Below are 24,968 nucleotides of genomic sequence, written 5' to 3'. Positions count from 1 at the left end.
TGGAGGCAACAACAGTGGCGGAAGTAGTGGTAAAGGTAGAGCTTTCGTCATTGGGTCGGGCCAGGCCCGCAACGATCCGAATGTAGTTACCGGTAAGTTTCCTATGAACGACTGTTTTACTTCTATTTTGTTTGACACTGGAGTTGATAGGAGTTTTATATCGGAAGCCTTTAGTAAATTCTTAGACTTAACTCTAACCCCGTTAGATGCTAAGTTTCCTGTTGAATTAGCTGACGGTAAGTCTATACAAACAACTCACGTACTAGCGGGATGTAAGTTGAAACTGTCGGGTCATACTTTCGATATCGACCTCATACCCTTTACACTTGGTAGTTTCGATGTCGTTGTCGGCATGGACTGGCTATCTGAGAACCGAGCTGAGATTATATGTCACGACAAGATAGTCCACATTACTACCTCTTCCGGCGAAATCATCTCGATGCAGGGAGAGAAGAGCGGCATGACTACCAGCGTCATCACCCATATGAAGGTGCATAAATATTTACGAAAGGGTCATCCAACAATTTTAGCTCATATTGTCGAGAAACCCGCGGAGGAGAAGTGAATCGAAGATATACCGATTGTGCGAGATTTTCCGGAAGTCTTCCCGGAGGATTTGCCTGGACTCCCACCTATTCGACAAGTCGAGTTCCAAATCGAATTAACCCCTGGTGCAGCACCCATAGCACGAGCTCCGTATCGGCTCACACCGGCGGAGCTTCAAGAGTTGTCCACTCAATTACAAGATTTGTTGGATAAAGGTTTTATCCGACCTAGCTCATCACCATGGGGAGCCCCTGTCTTTCTTGTCCGAAAGAAGGACGGGACTTTCCACATGTGCATCGACTACCGAGAACTGAACAAGGTGACGGTTAAGAACCGTTATCCCTTACCCCGAATTGATGATCTTTTCGACCAGCTGCAAGGATCGAGTTACTACTCGAAGATCGATCTGAGATCTGGTTACCATCAATTAAAAGTGCGCGAAGAAGACATTTCAAAGACGGCTTTCAGAACTCGGTACGGTCACTACGAATTTTCAGTTATGCCTTTTGGCTTAACCAACGCACCAGCCATATTCATGGATCTCATGAACAGAGTATGCAAGGCGTACCTCGACAAGTTTGTGATTGTTTTTATTGATGATATCCTCGTATACTCCAAGAACAAGACCGACCATGAAGAACACCTGAGTTTGATCTTAGAATTGCTAAAGAAGGAACAACTGTAAGCTAAACTCTCGAAATGCGAATTTTGGCTTCACGAGGTTCACTTCTTAGGACATGTGTCAACGAGAATGGAATCCACGTCGATCCCGGCAAGGTAGACGCCATCAAAAACTGGGAAGCACCTAAGACTCCGACTGAGGTGCGACAATTCCTAGGACTGGCTGGCTACTACCGACGTTTCATCGAGGGATTTTCAAAGATTGCTCAACCCCTCACCGCTTTGACTCACAAGGGTACTAAGTACAATTGGGGTGACGCACAGGAATCTGCCTTCCAACTGCTGAAAACCAAACTATGTAGCGCCCCTATCCTAGCCCTTCCCGAGAGAACAGAAAATTTTGAGGTGCATTGTGACGCATCGATACAGGGTCTCGGTTGCGTGTTGATAAACTCGAGAAGGTTATAGCGTATGCCTCTCGACAACTACAGATTCACGAGAAGAACTACACGACCCATGACTTGGAACTCGGAGCTGTGGTGTTTGCTCTTAAGATATTGAGGCATTACTTGTACGGTACCAAGTTTACCATTTACACCGACCACAAGAGTCTCCAACATATCTACGATCAGAAGGAGCTGAACATGCGACAACGTCGTTGGGTCGAGCTGCTAAGGATTATGATTGTGCCATCAAGTACCACCCTGGCAAGGCCAATGTAGTGGCCGATGCTCTCAGCAGAAAAGAAACCGATAAACTAGACGAGTGCGAGCATTACAACTCACGATTCACGCCAACTTACCCGATCAGATTCGTGATGCTCAACTCGAAGCCTTGAAAGACGACAATCTCCCATCAGAACTCATGCGAGGCATGAACAAGCAACTTGAAACCAAATCGAACGGGGTCCGATATTTCGAAAACCGGATTTGGGTCCCTCGATACGAAGAGTTGAGAACTCTAGTGATGGACGAAGCACACAAGTCCCGATATTCCATTCACCCTAGCTCAGATAAAATGTACCATGACCTAAAGGCACTTTACTGGTGGCCAAACATGAAAGCCGACATTGCCATCTACGTGAGCAAATGCTTGACTTGTGCAAGAGTCAAAATAGAATATCAGAAACCATCTAGTCTGCTACAGCAACCGGAACTTCCAACGTGGAAATGGGAACACATTTCCATGGATTTCATCACGGGATTACCCAAAACACCTACGGGATGCGATACCATCTGGGTGATCGTTGACCGGTTGACTAAGTCTGCACACTTCTTAGCAATCAAGGAATCGGACAAAATGGAAAGACTGACTCGCATCTATGTGAAAGAAGTAGTGTCTAGACACGGAGTGCCTGTCTCAATCATATCTGATCGAGATTCCCGTTTCACTTCGCACTTCTGGAAGTCACTACAGAGTGCACTAGGCACCCGCCTTGATATGAGCACAGCATACCATTCTCAGACGAATGGGCAAAGTGAGCGCACCATTCAGACCTTGGAGGACATGTTGCGTGCATGCGTGTTGGATTTCGGAAAAAGTTGGGAACCTCACTTGCCTTTGGTAGAGTTTTCGTATAATAACAGCTACCACACAAGCATTAAAGCAGCGCCGTTTGAAGCGTTGTACGGACGAAAGTTTCGATCACTTCTCTGCTGGGCAGAGGTGGGTGATAGCCAAATCACTGGTCCATAATTAGTACTTGAAACCTCTGAAAAGATTGTTCAAATCCGAAAACCGCGAAAGCCGTTAAACCGTCAGAAATCACCAGAGGTATGAATTAAATTTTGGGATGAAATTTCATTCTACTAGGGGATGATATGACAAACTGAAAATTTTTCTTGCTTTTTCAGACACCCATCGCGACTTGACTCAAATTTTCGGGACGAAAATTCTTTCAACATGGGAATGATGTGACACTCGTCAATTTCAGGTTAACTCCGTTAATCCAAAATCCGTCAATTCAAACTTAAGATCACTAGAACTATAATGCACATCTCATTACATTTAAACTAGGGTTTTAAATGATGCTTGACAATCACTACACATGTAGTCTTTCGGGATTGCACCGAAACGACCACGAGTCGACTCAAACCATTGGTGAACATACGACAAACATCAAAACAATAAGTATTTGATAATTATGTGTTAGGTTTATGTGTTATTTGATATTTATATGTAGAACATTAACTCAAGATGCAAAAGTCTATTTTATGCTAGAAATTGATTAATTAGAAGCTTAAGGGGATTAAGTGTAACATAATCATATATAAAAACAACATATTAATAACCTAAACCCTAATCCCCACCCCCCCCCTGCAACCGATCGGCCCTCCCTCCCCACACCCCCTTTGGCGATGGTAACCACTAACCACCACCATATCACTTCCTTTTGATCTCGTTTTTCATAATCGGAGAGTCCCGCTCTTGTTTCTAGTCATCCCTCACTTTCCTCTTGCTTGTTTCTACATTTTTGAGGCATAAACATAAACCCTAGTTTTCATAAATTATGTTTTAAGTGTTTATATGCTTTGTTTTGACTAGATGATGCTTGTTTATGCTTGTTTAGGCTGTTTGGAAATTATCATATCTCATAAGCTAAAAGACCAAATGGGTTGGTTCCACTTCTGGAAGTTAAAATTTTGAGTTGAGAAGCTTACCCAATTTGTCTTGAATTAATTGAATTTACCATTTAACGGGAATAACAAATATCATTCTGTTGCGCACGATTTTGACTGCCGTGAGTTTACTGTAATGTTTTGGTCTTTGTGAGAAAATTATGTGGAATAACAATACAATAATAATAGTTCTGGAAACCTAACTCATGTGTGCTGTTGTGATGATTTTTGGTGAATTAATTGATATGTTATGATCTGTTGAATAGAGTAATCTTTTAAGTAGAAATCTGTCTTGATAAAACTAGCTGCTGAACTATGTGAAAATACATGAAACGTGTTTGTTAATAGATAATTGCCATGTTTTGACTAAATTGACCTTGTGGGGAGATAATTTACTAGTAATGTACAATGTTAGTATTTGATGCTTAAGTAGTTGTATACACATGTAACGTGTCACCAACGTGTTTGTCGAGTCACACATAATTCACAAACGAAACACGAAACGTATCTCATGCATAGGTATTATGTGCCGAGTCTAGAGACTCAATAGTAGTTTAAATACTTAGAGAATCTCATTTTGGTTTTAGAGCACTAGTGAGGATTTTCTTTGACTCGCATCTCTCGGATTTATTTTTGAATTCTTTGAAAACAGTGAGTTTCACGTCCCCTTTTTACTCTTTTAAACGCTTTTTATTTGGGGGAGATAACATACTCCAAACGCTTTATATTTTGTTATTAGTTATATATCACTTGTAAGACTAAGTGGCAAACGAACCAACTAAAGTCCTTCATAACATCGAACCGTTTAGTATTTGTATAATAGCGAGTCACTGTTGAGTAGTACTACTGGGTTTGACAAACCCCACCCAACTCTAAACTCGACTGGAGGTCGAGTGGGTGTAATCTTGGCTAACACATTACCATGGTCGTGGTTGACATGGTGGCAAGGCAATTGATAAACAGTCAGCTTTGGTGTCGAACACTTAGTAATACATGCTTGATAGGTTAGCTACCTATTGATATATAATTGACTTAACATTATCTGGTAACGCAAACGCAAACGCAAATGCAAAACGTAAACGCAAACGCAAACACTTTATTTATATAAACCTGTGAACTCACCAACCCTGTGTTGACACTTTTAGTATGTTATTCTCAGGTAGCCGAGGCGGGCGCGCGGTATAGGAACATGCATTCGCTAAACACCATCGCTTTGAAAACTCCTTTTAATTTTTATCTTAATAACTTGGGTTTTACGTCGTCCTGCGTGGCACAAACTTTTTAGTTTAAAATTTACGCTTCCGCATTTTATTTAAGACTTAATGTCTTGTTGGTTTGAAAACTTTAAATATGGTGTTTGGTTATAACTAATGATTCCGATCATGTTAGTTCACACCCTCTGACGGTAAAACTCCGTTAGTGGATTTTGAGGGTGTGACATGCTGACAAAAAAAAGGAAGCTGGAGGAGCTCTCGCATGTCACCCTAAGTGAAGAATGTTCGGCTGTCCTCCAAAGCAAGCTACCGACAAAGATGACCGATTCAGGGAGCTTTACTATCCCTTGTCTCATAGGAAATTTATCTGTTAGCAATGCCCTGGCTGACCTAGGAGCTAGTATTAATTTAATGCCTTATGCGGTTTTTGCAAAACTAGGGATAGGGGAACCAAAGCCCACCCGCATGAGCATTCAGTTAGCTGACCGTTCCGTTAAATATCCTTGGGGCATTGTTGAAAACATGCTTGTCAAAATTGACAAGTTTGTTTTCCCAGTAGATTTTGTGATTCTAGACATGGAGGAAGACAAAAGTGTACCTCTAAGTCTAGGAAGACCCTTCTTAGCCACCGCAAAGGCTATCATTGATGTTTGCACCGGTAAAATCACTCTTAGGGTCAATGACGAGGCAATCACTTTTGACATAGGAAAATCTATGCAATATCCGCAACAACACGATGACACCTTATATTGTGTTGACTTCATAGACTCCATCGTAAGTTGCTATATGCGAGATTCCTCTATAAATATTCCCCTAGAAACACAAGTCTTTGACAAAACACTCAACAAACCCATTTTAGAGAACGAAAATCTCAATAATAACAACCAAGAAGAATCAGAAATAATATGCGAAATCATTGAAAACAATGAAAAATCAAAACCGTCAATCGAAGAACCACCGGCCTTAGAGTTAAAAGAACTACCAAAACATCTCGAATACGCCTTTCTAGAGAAAGATTCTCAACTCCTAGGAATTATTTCATTTCACCTTTCCAAAGAAGAGAAAGACGAACTTCTTAAGGTTCTCAAAAACCATAAGAAGGCTATCGCATGGAAGATCATGGATATCAATTGCATCAGTCCTTCCTTTTGTACTCACAAAATCCTATTGGAAGAAGAATACAAACCCGTGGTCCAAAATCAAAGACGTCTCAACCCCAACATGCAAGATGTGGTGAAGAAGGAAGTAATCAAATTACTTGATGCCGTATTAATCTACCCGATATCAGATTCACCTTGGGTTAGTTCTGTTCAGGTAGTACCCAAGAAGGGAGGAATGACGGTCGTAATGAATGAGAATGATGAGTTGATACCAATGAGGACCATCACAGGCTGGCGAGTTTGCATTGATTATCGGAAGCTTAATGATGCCATGAGAAAAGAACATTTTCCACTTCCTCTCATAGACCAAATGCTCGAACGATTATCTGGAAAAATGTTCTACTGTTTTCTTGATGGATTCTCCGGATACTTTCAGACTCCCATTGCTCCTGAATATCAGTAGAAAACTACTTTTACATGTCCGTACGGAACCTTCGGTTACAGAAGAATGCCATTTGGACTATGTAATGCTCCAGCCACCTTCCAACGTTGCATGGTGGCCATCTTTCATGAAATGATCGAAAACTCTATGGAAGTTTTCATGGACGACTTCTCAGTCTTTGGAGACTCCTTCGATCGTTGCCAGAAAAACCTAGACAAAATGTTAGCTAGGTGTGAAGAATTAAACTTAGTACACAACTGGGAAAAATTCCACTTTATGGTAAAGGAAGGCATTGTTTTAGGACACAAGATTTCTCAAAACGGACTAGAAGTTGATAGGGCCAAAATAGAAACCATATCCAATCTTCCGCCACCGACTTCAGTCAAAGCCATTAGAAGTTTTCTAGGTCATGCAGGTTTCTACCTCCGCTTCATAAAAGACTTCTCAAAAATTTCAAGACTTATGACCAAACTTCTGAAGAAAGACGCACCATTCGTCTTCTCTGAGGAGTGTGTTGAGTCATTCAATACACTAAAAGACAAACTTGTCAATGCACCAATCATGACCACACCCGATTGGACCCTTCCATTCGAAATCATGTGCGATGCAAGTGACTTTGCAGTTGGAGCCGTACTCGGACAACGCAAAGAAAACACTTTCACCCAATTTGCTATGCCAGTAAAACTCTTAACGATGCACAAGAAAATTATACCACAACAGAAAAAGAGTTACTAGCAGTAGTATTTGCATTTGAAAAATTTAGATCATACCTAGTTCTTTCCAAAACCATAGTTTACACTGATCATGCCGCAATACGATACCTATTCAGCAAACAAGATACTAAACCTAGACTCATCCGGTGGATCCTACTACTCCAAGAATTCGATATTGAAGTTAAAGACAAAAAAAGAGCAGAGAATGTAGCCGCAGACCATCTTTCATGTTTAGAATGTCCAACTCCCGAAGAACTTCACAAAGAAATTATCAACGATAATTTCCCACATGAAGTCCTCATGCACATTCAAGACGTGATAAAGGAAAAAGACGAAAGTCCTTGGTATGCCGACTTCGCAAATTACTTAGCTTGTAGAATTCTCAGAAAAGGACTTACCCATCAACAGCGAAAGAAATTTTTCTCCAACCTTAAGTTTTACTTCTGGGAAGATCCATACGTATTTAGGATAGGTGCGGATCAAGTCATTCGTAGGTGCGTAGCAGGCAAGGAAGCCTTAGACATTCTCAAACACTGCCATGAAGGACCAACAGGCGGGCACCATGGTACCGCCACCACGGTCAGGAAAGTGTTTGATGCAGGATTTTTTTGGCCTACTATATACAAAGATACACATACTTTGATCCAAGCATGCGATGCTTGTCAAAGAGCCGGAAACATCTCATCAAAAAATGAGATGGCCCAAAAGGGCATTCAAATTTGTGAAATCTTTGATGTATGGGGAATAGATTTCATGGGGCCATTTTCTAACTCATTCGGAAATAAATACATCCTTGTAGCAGTCGATTATGTGTCAAAATGGGTAGAAGCACAAGCTCTTCCCATTAACGATGCTCGAGTGGTTGTACGATTTCTGAAAAAGTTGTTCTCAAGATTCGGAACGCCAAAAGCCCTCATCAGCGACAGAGGTACTCACTTCTGTAACACCCTGATGGACAAGGTTTTAGCACGATACGGGGTTCACCACCGACTAGCAACACCATATCACCCACAGACCAATGGACAGGTGGACGTCTCGAATCGAGGAATTAAGAGAATTTTGGAAAGAAGTGTGGGGATGAATCGCAAAAATTGGGCAGAAAAATTAGATGACGCATTGTGGGCCCTTAGGACGGCCTATAAAACTCCCATAGGAACGACACCCTTCAAACTCGTTTACGGGAAGGCATGTCATCTACCAGTATAATTAAAACACAAAGCCTACTGGGCCCTTAGAGCAGTGAATTTTGATCCAACGTCCGCCGGAGCAAACCGAGAAGATCAAATTCGTGAGCTCGAGGAACTGAGAACAATGGCCTATGAAAATTCATGGTCCTACAAGGAAAAGACTAAACGCATACACGACGCTCATTTAAAAGGAAAAAAAATTTCAAGCCGGGGATCGTGTACTATTATACAACGCTCGTTTACGTCTTTTTCCAAGAAAACTGAAATCCCGATGGACAGGTCCATACGTGGTTGAAACAGTTTTTGACTATGGAACCATCGAAATTTCAAATTCAAAAGGCCAGAAGTTCAAGATAAATGGACATCGATTAAAGCCATATATCGACGGTCCACTTAAATAAGTGTTGGAGGTATTAACCCTCCAAACTTTTTGATTAGGAAATTAAGGAAATAAGGTATGGCCAAGACCTTCTAAAAACTAGGCCCTGTAAATAATTAAACTCAAAAAAAAGTTAGAAAATATAAAAACCACGGGGGCGTGCTCTCAAAAACACGGTCCCGTGCCTAAAAATGCGGGCCGGCATCTACGCTGCAAAAATCTCAGTCTGACTGGTTTGTAACAGAATTGTCAGAGCAAAAACCCGAGGCGTGCTTCCAAAAGCACGGTGCCGTGCTTGGTTTCCTGTTTGGTTATAAAAGGCACCTTGTGTCATTGCATTACTTGCACAAACCAAAACCAAAACCAAAAAAAAAAAACCTCTGAAAATTCAGCATGCCAACTGAGATAAACGAAGCAATCCCCGTTTCCCGACATCCTAGAAACGACGTCTGCCATGTTTCCAAAACCGAACTTCTCTTGAAACTTCAAGAACTCGTGAAAGAACTCACCGAAATGAATCTCCTTGCGGAGATGCGTCTCGTGCAACTCACCGAATCGGTGGAAAACATGAAAATGGAACTCCGAGACATCAACGAGCAACTCCAGTTTCAAGTTCTCGGTTTCACGTATTTTCCATCACCAGGACCATTCGGAGGAGGAGAACCTTTCGGGGAACTCTAGGAAACGTAATTTTATGCTTTTATGTGTAATCTAGTGCATTAAGCAAAATGTTTTAGGACTTCGGTCTTAACCGTACTATTTTCTTTTCTTAGGAACCGGGGCTTATCCCGAAATTGTTCTAGGATATTTATTTAATGAAAAGTAATTTTTAGATGACCAAACTTCCAAATTATCACAACAAACGTAATTCTAAAAATTCAGGATTGTGAATCATGTTGAAAATAAAAATGAAATTCATTGTGACAAAAATCACAGGGCCGTGCTTTCCTAAACATGGCGACGTGGTCACCCTAGAATCTTCAGCATGATACGCGCTGACTCCGTACAATTCTCTGACTTAGAAACATTTATTCTTCTAGCAGCACGGGGCAATGTTTCCAAAAACACGGTGCCGTGTTCAACTTCCCAGTCTCTATATAATGCATGCATAAATTCACTATTCCATTCACACCAAACAAAAACTACCTAAATGGAAGGAAAACGGGTTGAATGGAAGCCAGTGAAAAAGGGGAAACAACATGAATCTTCCTTCCTCGAGGAACAAGTCATGCGACTCCAATGCATCGTAAGAGATCAAGTTGAGAGCAACATGCAGACCGAAGCTCGAGTAGTCGAGTTGATTAACAAAGTCGACCTGCTTAGGTTCGAGAACTTCCATGTTGTGGATGGCCACCACAAGGATGTGACTTCCAAACTTAACTTTCTCAACCGAGAAATCGTCACGCTCAATAAAAAAGCTTGACGAACTTTTGGAAGCCAAACGAGCACCACCACACATCCAGGACTTGTTCGGGAGTGGTGGCTGTTGAAGTTCTGACTTTGTCTCATGTTTAAGTTGTTCCCGCTAGTGCTATGTGTTAGGATCCGAGAATTGTTGTTGTACTTTTCATTTCATCTATCTTTAATTATGTTTTTAGTTTTATGTTTTAATGAAAATTAGGATGTTTAAATTACCAAGTTTAAAATAACCAGAAAATAAAAACCCATTAAAAATAAACCAGCTCGACAAATAAACAAAACAGTACTTTCTGCACTATGCAGCACGGTACCGTGCTTCCTGAAGCACGGGGCCGTGTTTTTGGTGTCAGGGCAGTTATGAGTTTTAACTTGATAAAATAACTTTCTCACACAACCAACCCTATTTTTCACTGCATTCTGAAACGAAAACGGCCGACCTTCAATTGTTTTGCTAATTTCTTCATCAATTCTTCAATTCTAAACCTAAGGTATGTTAATTTAACAATTGTATTGTCCAAATTCGTCATTCTAGGTTTAGATTAACCCTAAAATTGTTCAAATCGACCAAATCGGGTTAAAACCCGAAGAGGGTATGGGTTATTATGCTTGTTTATGATGAATAGATTGTTGAATGATTGATAGTTAGGGTTTAATTGAAAGAAACAATTCGGGATTTTGGGTTTTGACATAAATACCCAACTTACCATTAAACCCAATTGATATAACCGGTTAGAAACGAGGGTTCGAGTCTGAGTAAGTTAAAAATCGATATTAAAAAAAAAGAGCCATGCACAAAACAAAACGAGTCGTGGTCAACCAAAAGTCAAACATCAGATCCCCATACCGTGCTTCTGAAAGCACGCCGCCGTGCTTTGCTCTCTGTTTCAACAAAATGAAAATATTTCATGAGTTTTGACTAATTTAAGTGTAAATTGCAGATGGCTGAGTATGGGGAAGATTTTCATGCGTTCCTAGTCTTCGAAACCGCAAGAAAAAGGACCAATTGGCAAACGAAAGATTACCGTATCTCAACAATAGATATCCAAAAGCCCACTTGCGTGCATGTGAAGACACCCTAAGAAATGTAAACCAATGGGACCGTTATCAAAGCATTGTGAGGGGACCTTGGAGACAGGTTTTTAACCAGAATAGGGATTCAGTTACAGAACTCACAAAAGAATTCCTAGCCTCGTTCAACTTTAAGAAGAAAAAGTTTGACATGTGGGATACTAAGGCAATCGAGTTTCGTTTTGGGGGTGTTTGGCATACAACTTCTGTCACCCAACTGGGAATAGATTTGGGTATTTACACGGCCGAAGAAACTGACACCAACATCGGGTTCGAAGCAAAAACACATTTACAGATGAAGGTGACGATGATGAATCCGTAGCAGGTGCCATAAGGGTAGAAGCTTGGGAACAGTTAAGTTATGGAACAACAACGTACAGGCCAAGCGTTTCTAAAAGCACAGCACTGCGTGACCCACTGATTAGGTACATCCACCGTTTATTGAGTCATACCGTTAACGCTAGAGGACAGAGTGAGGGGGTTGTTAACCTGAAGGATCTTTAGGCATTATACTGCATGAAAAACGAAATACCATGCAATATCACTATGCTATTTTGCAAACTTTTCATGACAAATGCTACTGCCCGAGGAAATTTTCCGATCTTTGGTGGTCCCTGGATCTACAACCTCTACCAAGCCTATGGTGCAGACACAGAAGGAACTCCAAGCCCAGACACGATCGCTCTCAACCTTGATTACTGTGAGAGCATGCAGATGGTTCAACAAATTAGCCCGGGTGTGTGGAGATTCTGTGACTAGAACAACCAAGTGTGGGACCCAGAAGACCCGTCAGAGATGATTATTCAGGATGTGCATGAGAGACGACAATCACCACCTAGACAATACCGCCGCCGAACTTACCATCAGATAGGAGGACCATCTTCATCAGGGGCCGGCCCCAGTTCATCACACGATAGCCAATACTCTTTTGAGGGTATATTTGGACTTATTGATCAGTTTTCAGCTAACACTACCACCTCATTTAACAGGATTACAGAGCAGATGGCTGCCTCAGATGCACAGCGAGCAGCCAAATATGCAGAGACGAGGCGAGAGATTGATTGTTTGGGCTATCGCATGAACAGGCAGTGGGGACCATTTGACCCGGATGCGGGTAACTGATGACTGGCGGCACTGGTAGGTCGGGCAGGGGCATGGGTTGGTAGTATTTTATGAACTTATTATGTGTGTTTTTTACAATTTACTTTCCGTCGAACTTGTTTGTTTATTTTTATGTTGGGTTGATACTTTTATGACTGTGGGTGCCAAAGACATTATGTTACGTACTAATTTGGCCTAATAGGGCAAGGGATGGATGATTCCATACCCAATTTTCAGCAGTTTATGCATGGTTGTTTGTGGATGTTTGCAGTTTTATATTATACATGTACAAAAACAGGAAAACGGACGAAAAACAAGGGACGCTCTGTCAAAATTTTGTTAACCCGTAGGGAAGTAACTCTCCATTTTTACCCAGAATACTTAATTAGAATTTTTATATTTTCATGAATCTTATCACATTGAGGACAATGTGAGATTCAAGTGTGGGGAGGGAAATTACTTGACCAAATTGTTTGTCTAACTAATTATAAAAATTCTTTAAAACAAATATTTTTGCAGCAAATAAAGATTATTCTAAACCTAAAAAGAAAACCAAGAAAAATGATTTTGCAAATAACCAATCATTACATAAAAGTGAAAAAGTAAGAAGAAGTTTCGTAATATTGAGAATAAGTTTATGCAAAATATGGCGTTAATACCCAATTCCTCCGTTACTGTGAGACAAACCTCATGCCATATAAATATTTTTTTCGGAAGCTTTGAGTGAGTCATATGTTTCGTGTGATTTAGAAATTGTCGCAATTATTCATTTCGAGACCGCACGAAGCATTGTATAAAGAAGATGGTAATATTTACACAAACCCATTACCAAAACCACAAAACCTAAAAACCCTATCACCTTATCCATTTTCACCGGTAAAATACAACACTGGTCTTTTACCTGCAGACCCTAAAGAACTGGAAATGCATTCTTTCGATTTCAATTTCCTTTACTGCATACATTTCACAAAACCTAGGTTTCCTCCAGAACTTAGGGAGAGAATCTTTCTCTTTCGCAATGAGGTGAGGAAAAAGTGGCGCCGAAACGAACAAAGGCCACCATTCTGTGAAATTTCCAAAAACGCAATGAAGAGAAGAGTAAAAAGATATGAACGATGCTTAGGTTGCGGAAACTGGTCCCACGAAGGAAGATGTAGAAAAAGTCAAACTCAGTCTCAGCATAAATATATCGAGCTAATGAGGGTGGGGGCTATTAGGCTCAAAGCCGAATGATCCATTAGAGTTGGAAGTTATATTCAGAATAGGATTGAAGAAGAATTAATCCACATCCTCGATAAAACCGGTCTTAACGATCTGACCTTAAAAGAGTCATTAGGTATATAGTAAAAAAAAAAAAAAAAAAAACCGTAGACGAAGAAGAAAGGAGCTAACCAATGAAGACATCTCAAACTCCTGAAAATCAGTTGAAGTTGTATTTACCATCAACCCTTGAAACACCACAAAATACCAATTCCTACTCACACTAAACGGAACCCCTTTTACCTTCTAATCTATATAACCCTTCAAAAGGTGAAGATTTGAACTTGTTACAAGCTTATTTATCACAGGTTGCATTTTTACTAAGAGTGTTCACATAAATACATCACAGGTATGATCAGATATAAAACCGAGTGTGAGTGAACATTGCGAGAACGTGACGTTTTGCATAAATAGAAACTCATAAAAACAAAAGTTCTCTCTTATCACTAAAGATTGGTTATTTTGTTTCATCTTCTTGGAGCTCGCTTAAGGAATAGCTATAATCTAAATTTGCTGTTTTTAGAGAACATTTATAAGATGATTGCTTGAGGACAAGCAATTTTCAAGTGTGGGGATGTTTGATGTACATAGAAATTTACATCTTTTCGGCATCAAATAATCTCTAAAAACTGCAATTTCTGTCTAATAACATAGCATAAAAAACTACTTATCATAATAAAACATAATTTCAGGTGAAACCAAGCCCAAAACAAAGAAACAAGCGAAAAGATGAAGAAAAACAGAATAAAACACAAGAAAACGAAGAAACACGCCCCCATGCATCAAGAAACACGCCCCATGCTTCTAACATAAGAAAAGACAAAATCTGAGAACAAAAGCACGGGGCCGTGCCTGCTAACCACAGGGCCGTTGCCACCTCACACAAAAGACAAACAAATCTGGCACATGTCATAAATGTACACGGGGCCGTGCTCAGCATGCACGGGGCCGTGGACGGAAATGCAGAAAACACAAAGAAGAATTGATCACATGTCACAAAAAACCACGGGGCCGTGCCTGCTAACCACGGGGCCGTTGCCACCTCACACAAAAGACAAAACAAATCTGGCACATGTCATAAATGTACACGGGCCGTGCTCATCATGCACGGGGCCGTGCCTCACCATCCAGATTGCCTATAAATAGTGGCTCATGTTGCATTCATCAAGTGTGCCGTGAAAAGAATTCTCTCCGGTTTTCACTTATAAAAACACACACTAACACTCACTTTGATGATCTAGTGAAGAGTTTGAAGGTTTGGAGGTCATCACCACTAATCATCATCATCAACCATCATTACCATCATTAAGAAGAAGGATTCATCTACATTTGGTTAGATTGTTCCACGTTTAATCATGTATTTGTTATTATCAATCATCTTAATGTTTATCATCATGTTCATTATGAGCTAAACTCCTTTTACCATCTAAAATCTATGAAGAAGCTTTGTTTTACTTGATAATTAATCAAGACATGTGATGTAGTCTAGTAAAGTACATGGTTATATTACAATTATCTTTTGATGAGAAATGTTTCACCATCTTAAATCACTAATTCAAAGTTGGTTGTTGTCAATCTTATTGGCAATCATTCATGATCGATTCATGTTCTTGAAAGTTAGAAATATTTTGATACATTATCGAAACATGGATCCTTATATTGTACTTAGAAATGATGAGATATAAGTTATGGTGTATTTTTCTAAACCTTGGTAATCCGAAAATGGCTTTGCTTAGGATATCAAATTAGTTAAAGAAACCATATGTTAATGGAATGTGTAATTATAACCTACTTAAATCAACCAAGGGGAGGTTGTGTGATGAACTACAACCACCCGAAGTTGATAGAATTGGTATTCGAGAAATTGAAGTCAATCCTAATCTTTCTACTTTACGAAACTACTTGCCAACTTAAATTGACATCATTGAGATGGTATGACATTAGGAAAGGGTGGACTTTAAAATGCGCATATCATCTCCTTAGTGCCAAATATGCTCACTTAAGGTTTAAGGAGCTATCTATCATATATTGCTACGTTAAGTTTATCACATGTCTACATATTAATTATCAATGCTAAAATGGAGTGGATTCTTGATCTTAGATGGTAACCTTTGCATAATTGAACAACTCGTTTAGAATTTATTGTCTTGGTCACCTATATATTATATATAAGTATTTACATTTCATAAAAAGTTAAAAAAATTAACCCCAAAATTAATGAAACTTCTGATTAAAGTGAAACATCTATTTTTTATTAGAAACCTTTGTGTCCATGGATCGATACTTGGTTCTTACCAATACTATTCTACATATATGATAGGTACACTTGCCTATTTTGTGTGTGTTTAGTCTTTGTAGAAATCACTTTTATAAATTTAAAACACGATCTTGTGCAAAAGCAAATCATCCCATCCTATCATATTTTATACTACTACACGCTCACACGCATCATCCACATCGGCTATGGACAAGAGAGATCCTTGGTTCATAAGTAATGTCCTGCCTCTTAACATCACCAATGCGTTTTGGGCTTAGTTGGCTGTGGAGCACATGAAAACTCCACAGTTAAGCTCACTTAGGTGGAAGTAGTACTAGGATGGGTGACCACCTGGGAGGTCTCTACTTGGGCAACCAAAAACAAAGCCGTGAGTTCCCGGATGGGCAACCCATATGGAGAAAAACGGACAATATTGGTGATACGAGAGGTCGGGATGTTACAGGTGGTATCAGATCCACTCTTGTGCCGTTCGGGATGATGGGACATGCCTCATCGAAGAAGATGAGTCCAAAGGGGGGCTGTTTGCAAGACCCTTGGCAAACACAACACCGTCCCTCTCTTAAGCAAATCCCACATAGGCCGTGGATAAGAGAGATCCTTGGTTCATAAGTAATGTCCTGCCTCTTAACATCACCAACGCGTTTTGGGCTTAGTTGGCTGTGGAGCACATGAAAACTCCACGGTTAAGCGTGCTTAGGTGGAAGTAGTACGAGGATGGGTGACCACCTGGGAAGTCTCTACCTGGGCAACCAAAAACAAAGCCAAAAACAAAGCCGTGAGTTCCCGGATGGGCAACCCATCGGGGCAAAGCGGACAATATTGGTGATACGAGAGGCCGGGATGTTACACAACTTATCGTCAAGTTTATTCTATTACTGCAAACGAGAGTAGTTCCGGCATATCATACACCTACAAAACCGAATGCCGTGAGCTTGTTACGTGAAGGGAATTAGGGGGGGGGGGTCTAATCGTAGCCACGCTCTGGTGTGAGAATCAGTATGGTAAGTGGTCGGAATATATATTAAGGAGTTAGAGAGCGTAGAATTGGAATCCCTTTACCGTTAGACTTCCATCCGTATTTATAGCCGACGAGGGGAGAAGGTTGGGCCAGCTGTCCCGCTTAATGAAAGTTTCTCTCGTCATAGTCAAGCATGACGACTTATCCTGATTGGCTAGACAGTCTGGCCAATGATGTTCTTTCTTTTGATGCAAGTACCGCGTTTTCACATTTTCATTGGTCCATCGTGCGCCCATATAACAGTTGGTACTACGCAGTGGTATTCCATCACGTGTCCTACCCGTGGCAACACTTCCATCGTTATTTCTTTTGGTGCTAGTACAACGTTGGCCCATTCACATTAGTCCATCGTGCGCCCGTATAACGGTCGGTCCTATTCGGTAGTATTCTACCACGTGTCCCACTTGTGGCAGCACTTCTGCTGTTCTTTCTTGCCTTATATTATTATGGGAGTATCTTCCGCGATGGTTTGTAACCTCCTTGAAAATATCCTTTCCACAGGTTAATCATCTTGACTTGTTATTATGAAGTGTTTTATACCTTATCCCCACAAGTCCCCCAGTCCATTGTTGCTTCCGCTGTTGTTTTTGCCGGTGGAATATTGGACTTATTTTATTCTAGCTTTAGTTTTTGGCGATCAACAAGTGGGTACTTATGGCAGTAGTAACTGGGTGTCCTGTCTACGTCCTAGCTGTGGTGATGTCACAATGCGTATTAGACTGCTGCTCATTTACTCCAGGTGGGTATAAATGTCTTTGCATTCTGACGCATTAAATATTCTCAGTTTCTCGACTCGTGGCTGCCTTCTATTGGCTGTTTCTGAAACGGATCTCCAACTGTCCAACTACCTCATTTACTACTTCGGGTATAACTGAGTGATGGGTGTCCGTTCTCATGTATTCCATTTTTGGGTACCTCTTTCCATCATTCACGTGATTCCTTTGTGCAATTTGACTGTCTTGATTGGTGTGTTTCCTGGTCCAAACTTATTGTGTGTACTCCTTGCGGTTTCCTTTGTTGAGTTATCGCGGTGTTTTCGGACCAGGCTTCATTCCAATCAAGCGTCTTTGCTTGAATTTCGTGATGGTTTTAGTATTTTTAAGATTTCCTCGGGTTATTGTTCCGCGGGTCTTGAGAGATTTTAGGATAACTATTTTTATGACTTTTCATTTTTCCAGATGTATATTCCCGGGTATGTTTTCTTCACGGGTTTACTGTTGAGTTGCATTAAATTTGTTCTAAAAAAGTAACTAACTTACTAACTGACACTCGATCTCCTGGTGTAAGTAAGATCTTTCTACAGTTAGGCCTGTCCCGTCAGACGCCAGACGGCGCTAGCTAGCCTGTCATTTCAACAGTGTGCGCGTGTCTTCCACGCGGCCACTTGCTCTGACTTCGCTAACTTCGCGTGTGACGTGTTACTTCCTCATTGCTTTTGGTTGATTTGGAGACTTCCATTCTAACTTTAACCGCATCTGGTGTGTAATATAAATAGGATGCCCCTTTGTCATTCTACCCATCTTCCTCTTGTATTTCCTTATATTCCCTCTTATTCTTCTGTACTTTAATGGCTTCCTCTTCGGCCGACAAGAAGTCTGGCAAGGGAAAAAGTAAGAAAAAGACTGTTAAATCTTCCTTTCGTGATGTCGTCATTAAATGGCGTCGATCTGACTATGAAGCCATTTTTTCATCATATTATATCTCCCCGGCTTGGTAACCGGAATTTACGCCTAGAGCCAACACCGCCATGGATGCCCCTCCCGGCAAGCATACTTTGTACTCTGAGTTTTTCGGGCATGGGAATTTCCGTCTTCCCATTACCACGTTTCTTCGTGATGTTCTGTTACATTACGGTCTGCACATTACCCAGGTTCATCCATTGGGTATGATGCGTCTGCGTTATTTCGAGTTTTGCTTCCGTAGTCAGCATATCAAACCTTCTGTTGACAAGATTTTAGTGTTTTACAAGATGTATACCAAGGGTGGTTGGTATGGTTTCCTCCTTCATGACATGGATGTGACTTTTGTTTGGGAGCCTCTACGGAGCCTCAATGAGCAGAGAAGCAGCGTTTCTTTTTTATCAGCACCAGTGCTATTCCTGTACCGATGGCCTTTCGAGATCCTTCTGTTCCTATTGAGAATATCCTCCGCGCGACTTCCAAGATCAATCTTGGTACAAACATTTACTGTGCGGGAGACTCCTCTTTGTTATATTTGAAGAATATTCTATAGTTGCTGCTGGGATGAGTAGGATCTGGTCTCGGCCTCATAAAACTCCTATATGATGACCGCGATGGTTTATGTGAGTGTTTTTTACTTTCACTTGTTATGTGTCTTTTTTGATTCTTCTATTGATATTTTAGGCATGGGTAGTATTACTAATTCACTCTTTGAGGGTAGACCTGGGGCCATGACTCGGCGTGATTTACTGAGCGGGGGGGACCTCCTATTCTTGATGAAACCCACGAGAATTTTGTGTTTTTTGCTGGTTGGTGCCGAAGGTGCCGGTGAGCCGATTCTTAATCCTAGACCTATAATTGCTATGGTCGCGGGTGGTGTGCAGATGATTTTATCAACTAGTGAAGACTAAATGGATTCCCCCCATTCTTCTTCTGACTCGCATATTTTTTTTTTGACAGGTCCTCGTGTCTCAGGAGTCTGTTGATCTCAGTAGTTCTCCTAGCACGAAGCCCCCCAAGAAGAAGTGTCAAGATAGTCCTGTTTTTGAATCTGTTCCAGTTGAACCTCCTCAAGTTGGTTCATGGATTTTGAGCCTTTTGATTTCCGATTCTGTTAAACCTATTGACGAACATGCTGCTTCTAGGAGCCTGCTTAACTTGAGCCTTCTTTCTCCTATCAGAAAGAAGGCGAAACTCAGTGAAAAGCTTGCGGAAAAACTTGCTCCTTCTGCAGGTTCGACTCTTGGTCTCTTTTGCTCGTGTATATTCCTATTTCTGATTTTGTTTCATCGTAGGTTCCTTTAAGAAAACTGTTGTTTGGGTCGTCTGGTTGACCCAAGTTAAAAGAGAAGATCGTCCGGTCCACCTTCTCTACCTCCAACCGTTGAAGAGAATCCTCTTCGTGTGGCCTCTCGGTCTCCTTCACCTCTAAGGGAGGCGGATATGAAGAGGGAAAGAAGGAACTTGTTCAGGAACTTGAAGCTGTGAATTGACGCTAGCCTACTCCTCCGCGTTCAACTTTTCAGGACTCTTCCGCTACGCGGGTTGATCCCATTTGTCGGCGGTACCAATGTCGGTGGGAGTGGGCTTGATCTTGGTGGTGGGAATGGTGGACATGATGATGATGATGGTGGAGGCGAGGGTCCTTTATTCCCCCCCCCCCATCATGATGAAGTGCGTTTTTATGTACCGTTTTGGGGGTCTTACCCCTCATTCAAGATTTCAGGATCTCGGAGTTTGTTCAAGATCTCGGAATTTGAATATCAATGAAGTCATGCCGTGGTAATCTGTACAAAGACTGCACCCGCGGGACCCGCTCGTTCTCTGTCAGCGACTCATGAAATTGTGAGTGAGTGGGTAGCAATGAAGGATGACTGGGGAGCCATGAATGTTGACCGTGAAAGATTGTTGCAAGAAGCTGAGAATCACTGCCATGAAGCACAGACTGTCAAGTGTAATTTGGCTACAACGCGTCAAGAGTTGACCACTACAAAGGCCGCTCATGGTGAGGCTGTGAAATGTTGGGAAGAATCATGTCAGCGATGAGAACAATTGTTCGCAAGGTATTTGGGATAAGCTGCAAAGAGTGGAGTCTGAGCTTGAGGTGTCGAAATATTTTCTTGCCAAGCTACGGGAGCAAGCGGCGACTCATGAGGCCATCGTTAAAAATAAGGACACTCTCATTGCTAATCTTACTCACTCTTTGGCTGCTCGTGATGGTGTTATTCAAGGTAGAGATGAGGAGTTGGATCGTGTGCGAGCCGAGTTGGATGAGTGATGGCGGTTGTTGCCTCTAAGGATGCCCAGTTGGAGGTTTTGGCCAAGGAGAATGTGGTTCTCCAGGCTGTTAGGGATGGCCAGCAGATTAGCTACACACGAATGACATACTGTTCAGACCTTGCAGGCGGACCTGAAGTGGCTGATGACCGACTTGTCTGTGAGGTATGTTAAACGTATTTTGTCCATATTTTATTAACTCTCATGTTCATCTCCTCCTTGTTGTTTTTTCAGATCGTTGACATTGTTAAGGATGGCCCCGAGCTTACTGACAGTGTTGCGGAATCTACTTGCCGTCGCTCACGAATCTGGACGTAAGGCGGATTTCCAAGAGGCTCACAATCGTTCTGCTGTTGGCCTCCCACTAACCAACTTCCCATTACATGAGATCGATTGTGAACAGCGATACAACGATCTACATGTGAAGTATGGCAACTTTTCTTTTGGTGTGGGTCGAGAGTGTCACCAAGTTGGCTGTAAGGCCTGATGGTTTTGTCCAGCTAAAGCTGTGTTTACTGGGTTTGGCGGTCCTTTTGGAAGTGGTCACGGTGGAAGCGATGACAGCGATGGCGACACTTGGGTGGTGGTGAAGCACTTGGAGGAGAGAGGGGGTTCTGGACTAAGACTGAGTTTGTAGTTCAGTTTGTGTTGTGTTGGTGTGATTTTTGTATGTTAGGGTGCAGAATCTGATGTTCCGCTGGTCCCTTTGGGCGGCTTAGATGTTTCGCATGTCACTTTTATTTCTGATTGTCTTTTGTATGCAGACTTATGCTCCGCTTGTGATAATGATAATGCAATCCTTTTGGTTTATTTGTTGATTTTTTCATGTTTGCTTTTATGTTACGCGTTTGTATTCAGATGTCATAAGAATATGCTTGAAAAGATAAATAATAAAGATTTAAATAATCTTAAAACAAAAGTGGCCTTGGCCTGTTTAATACATGACCTCTATGCTTTAAAGGTAGCACTTCCGTAGATGTGCTGCGTTCTATGTCCTTGGGATTGGTGACCCATCTATTTTTTCTAGGGAATATGCTCCTTTACCCAATATATGAGAAATCAAGTAGGGCCCCTTCCATTTTGTTTCCAACTTCCTGATGGTTCCGCGTTTGATGCTTCTCTGTCACGGAAAACATATTCACCGATTTTGAGCATGCTTATTTTTACCCTGCTATTGTAATACTTTTCGAGTTGGCGTTGTATTTTCTTTATTTGATTGCTACCAATTCTCTTCTCTCTTCAAGCAGGTCTAAATTTAGCGCAGTTCAGACTCATTATTCCTTTCGGCCAGGAGTACCCTGGCGGAGGGGAGTCCTATTTTTGTTGGTATCATTGCCTCTGTCCCATAAGTGAAGCTGAATGGAGTTTCGCCATGGCTTCGCCTCTTCAGCGTTCTGTACACCCAAAGGACTTGTGGCAACTCGTCAACCCCCAGCCTGCCCTTTTCAGTCCCCAATCTTGTTTTTATCCATTCCAGAATGGTCAGGTTTGCTATTTCCACCTGGCCATTGCCTTATGGATGTGCCACAGATGTGAATATTTGCTTGACTTGAAGTTCCTCGAACCATTCTTGGAGGGTCTTGTCTGCGAGTTAGGTGCCATTATCGTTGAATATCGTTTGTGGTAGTACCGAAAGGACATATTATGAATTCCCATATGAAATTCTTGACGATGGGGGTGCTGATCGATGCTAGTGGCTTCGCTTCGATCCACTTTGTGAAGTAGTTGATTTCCACTACCAGAACTTTACCCTTTCGGGTGCTTCAGGGTATGGGCCATTAGCCCATTTTGAAATGGTCATGGCAGTGGAGACTAGATCAAATCATTCTTGGGCCTGAGGGTGTTTTGGCGCATGTCGCTGGCATGAATAACATTTCCTTAATTCCTTTACAGCGTCAGTATGCATGTCTGGTGTAATATCCCCAAAATTTTGGTCCAAATTTGACAACTTAGTAAAGTTGATGGATCAAAATATACTCTAAAATAAGTAATGAGAAAATTTAAATAAAGAAATATAACCATTTTATATGGAAATAAAAATATTCCGTAAAGAAAGCCATCTCATGTTAAGGTTATGGAATAAAGAAATTCCATCCGACATGGAAAGACGGAAGAAAGTGGAAGCATTCCACATGGGTATAAATAAGGAAGTTAAAATCCATCCCAATTAGAAAGTGGAAGGATTTGGAAGCTCTTTATAAAGAGATAAAATTCCATAGTAATATTCTTTATGCGTAGCATGCACCCAGTGGTCCTAGCCGAGGGTGCGAAGCACCCAACGCGCACGCGCGATGGGCGAAAAATGGCGCTTTGATGGTGCACTTTGCATTTCTCATGCTCGCATCACCGCGAGCTGCTTTAGAGCTGCCTTAGTATTTTTGGAAAATGGTTGTAAGACCTAGACGTGTCAAGAGATAAAAAGTGAAAATTTGAGTCAGCATGGTCATCGTGATACGTGATGAACCCAGAACAAAGGTCATCGCGATACGCGATATACCATGATGACTCAGCACCCATGTGTCAGCACGTGGTATGGTGGCGGAATACGCGATACTCGACGAGATTACCAAGACCCATCGCGTATCGCGATGGGTTGCAAAATCAACTTATAAATAGGAAGTTCACGACACTTCACATTTCACACCAAAATCCTTTCTCTCTCTAGAATTTACTCTCTCACTCTACCTCGATTTCCGTGCCATATACTCTTGCACTCCACCCGATAAAACCCGACATTCTATCTCGAAGTACGTGCATGACATGACGACCGCCATATGTCGCCTCGTTTGCGTGCCAACCTCGAAGTTCGTGCTAAATCCGAAGTTCTATCGATTTAAGCACTAATATGCGACATAGAGTAGAAGTGTTGCTTGTACAAGCTTAGGTATATAACTCCAAATACCCGTGTAAGGAAGGAGTTCTGCTAACTCATTATTTTATTATTATTATATGGCTTAGACGATAGTCAGGAGTATAGCTTAAACCTTGATATATTTATGTAACATCCTAAAAATTCTTGGAAACCGAATGACACGAGTGTACAGTTTGTAACTCAATTTCTTGAGTTTCACGTGAGGGCTCCGGATCCATGGCATGTCTAAGAGGTGTTATACTCAGTTTGGGAACAAGGAGGAGGAGATTACAAAGTGCAAGGGCCAAAGGTGTAACATTTATTTTGATGGCCACAGGCTTCATGGCCACCAAAATCTTTGATTTTGATGTAGTTAATTCAATTCCAAGCTTCCTGGAGGTCGTTCAAGTGTTTAATACACTCCCATAATCCTTAATTTCATAAAATAGGACGTTAAGATGGTCAATTAATCCGTTTCTTGCACTAGGGACATATTTGGCTTAAAATCATTTGGGATGCTTTCTCGAGGTCAAAAGTTGGATTTTTTTGATGTCAAAAGATTCCCAGGGTTGTCTAGTATATCATACTAAATTTTCATGACCATTGGAGTTGTTTGATAGGTCAATTGATAAAAACCGATTTCTAGGGTTCCTTGAATGTTGAAATCGTTAATTGTTGTCATTTGGGTATTATTGAAAGAATGGTCAACCCTAATCAGTTTGAGAGGTATCATGTAGTATATGAACAGTAGAGAATAATTATTTTGGTTTTGGTTATAAGGGCTTGTTTGGTTGGTGATTCCTTCATCGGTGTTGTAGAGAGCGTAAAATCGATTAATTGCAAAATTAACGAGGAAAAAGATGAGGTTTCAAACCCCATCAACTTGGGGTTGTTAAATATTGATGGGTAGGCTGTATAATGCCAATTGTTATCAAAATGGGCCTGTTTTGATTAGCGGTTGGTTAACGCACAAATTCGACACAATTAACGTCTGACGGGCATAGTTTGAGAACCGTCGGTGGTGATATATTGGAAGGGGAGTTTTGGGGTAATTCAAGGACTCCGGGGGGGGGGGGGCAGATGTAGATGAATATTAATGTTGGGTGTTGTCACACCCGGCTCTGAGCGCGGAAACAGCCGGGCGCGCACGAGTGGGGATTGATAATAAGCACGGGCCATTGCAAACATTCAAAGATT

This window comes from Bidens hawaiensis, unplaced genomic scaffold (assembly GCF_021521415.1).
Source record: "Bidens hawaiensis isolate Kalapana, Puna unplaced genomic scaffold, B.hawaiensis_p1.1 tig00044707_1, whole genome shotgun sequence".
Taxonomy (NCBI): Eukaryota; Viridiplantae; Streptophyta; class Magnoliopsida; order Asterales; family Asteraceae; genus Bidens; species Bidens hawaiensis.
This window is presented reverse-complemented; position numbering follows the sequence as displayed.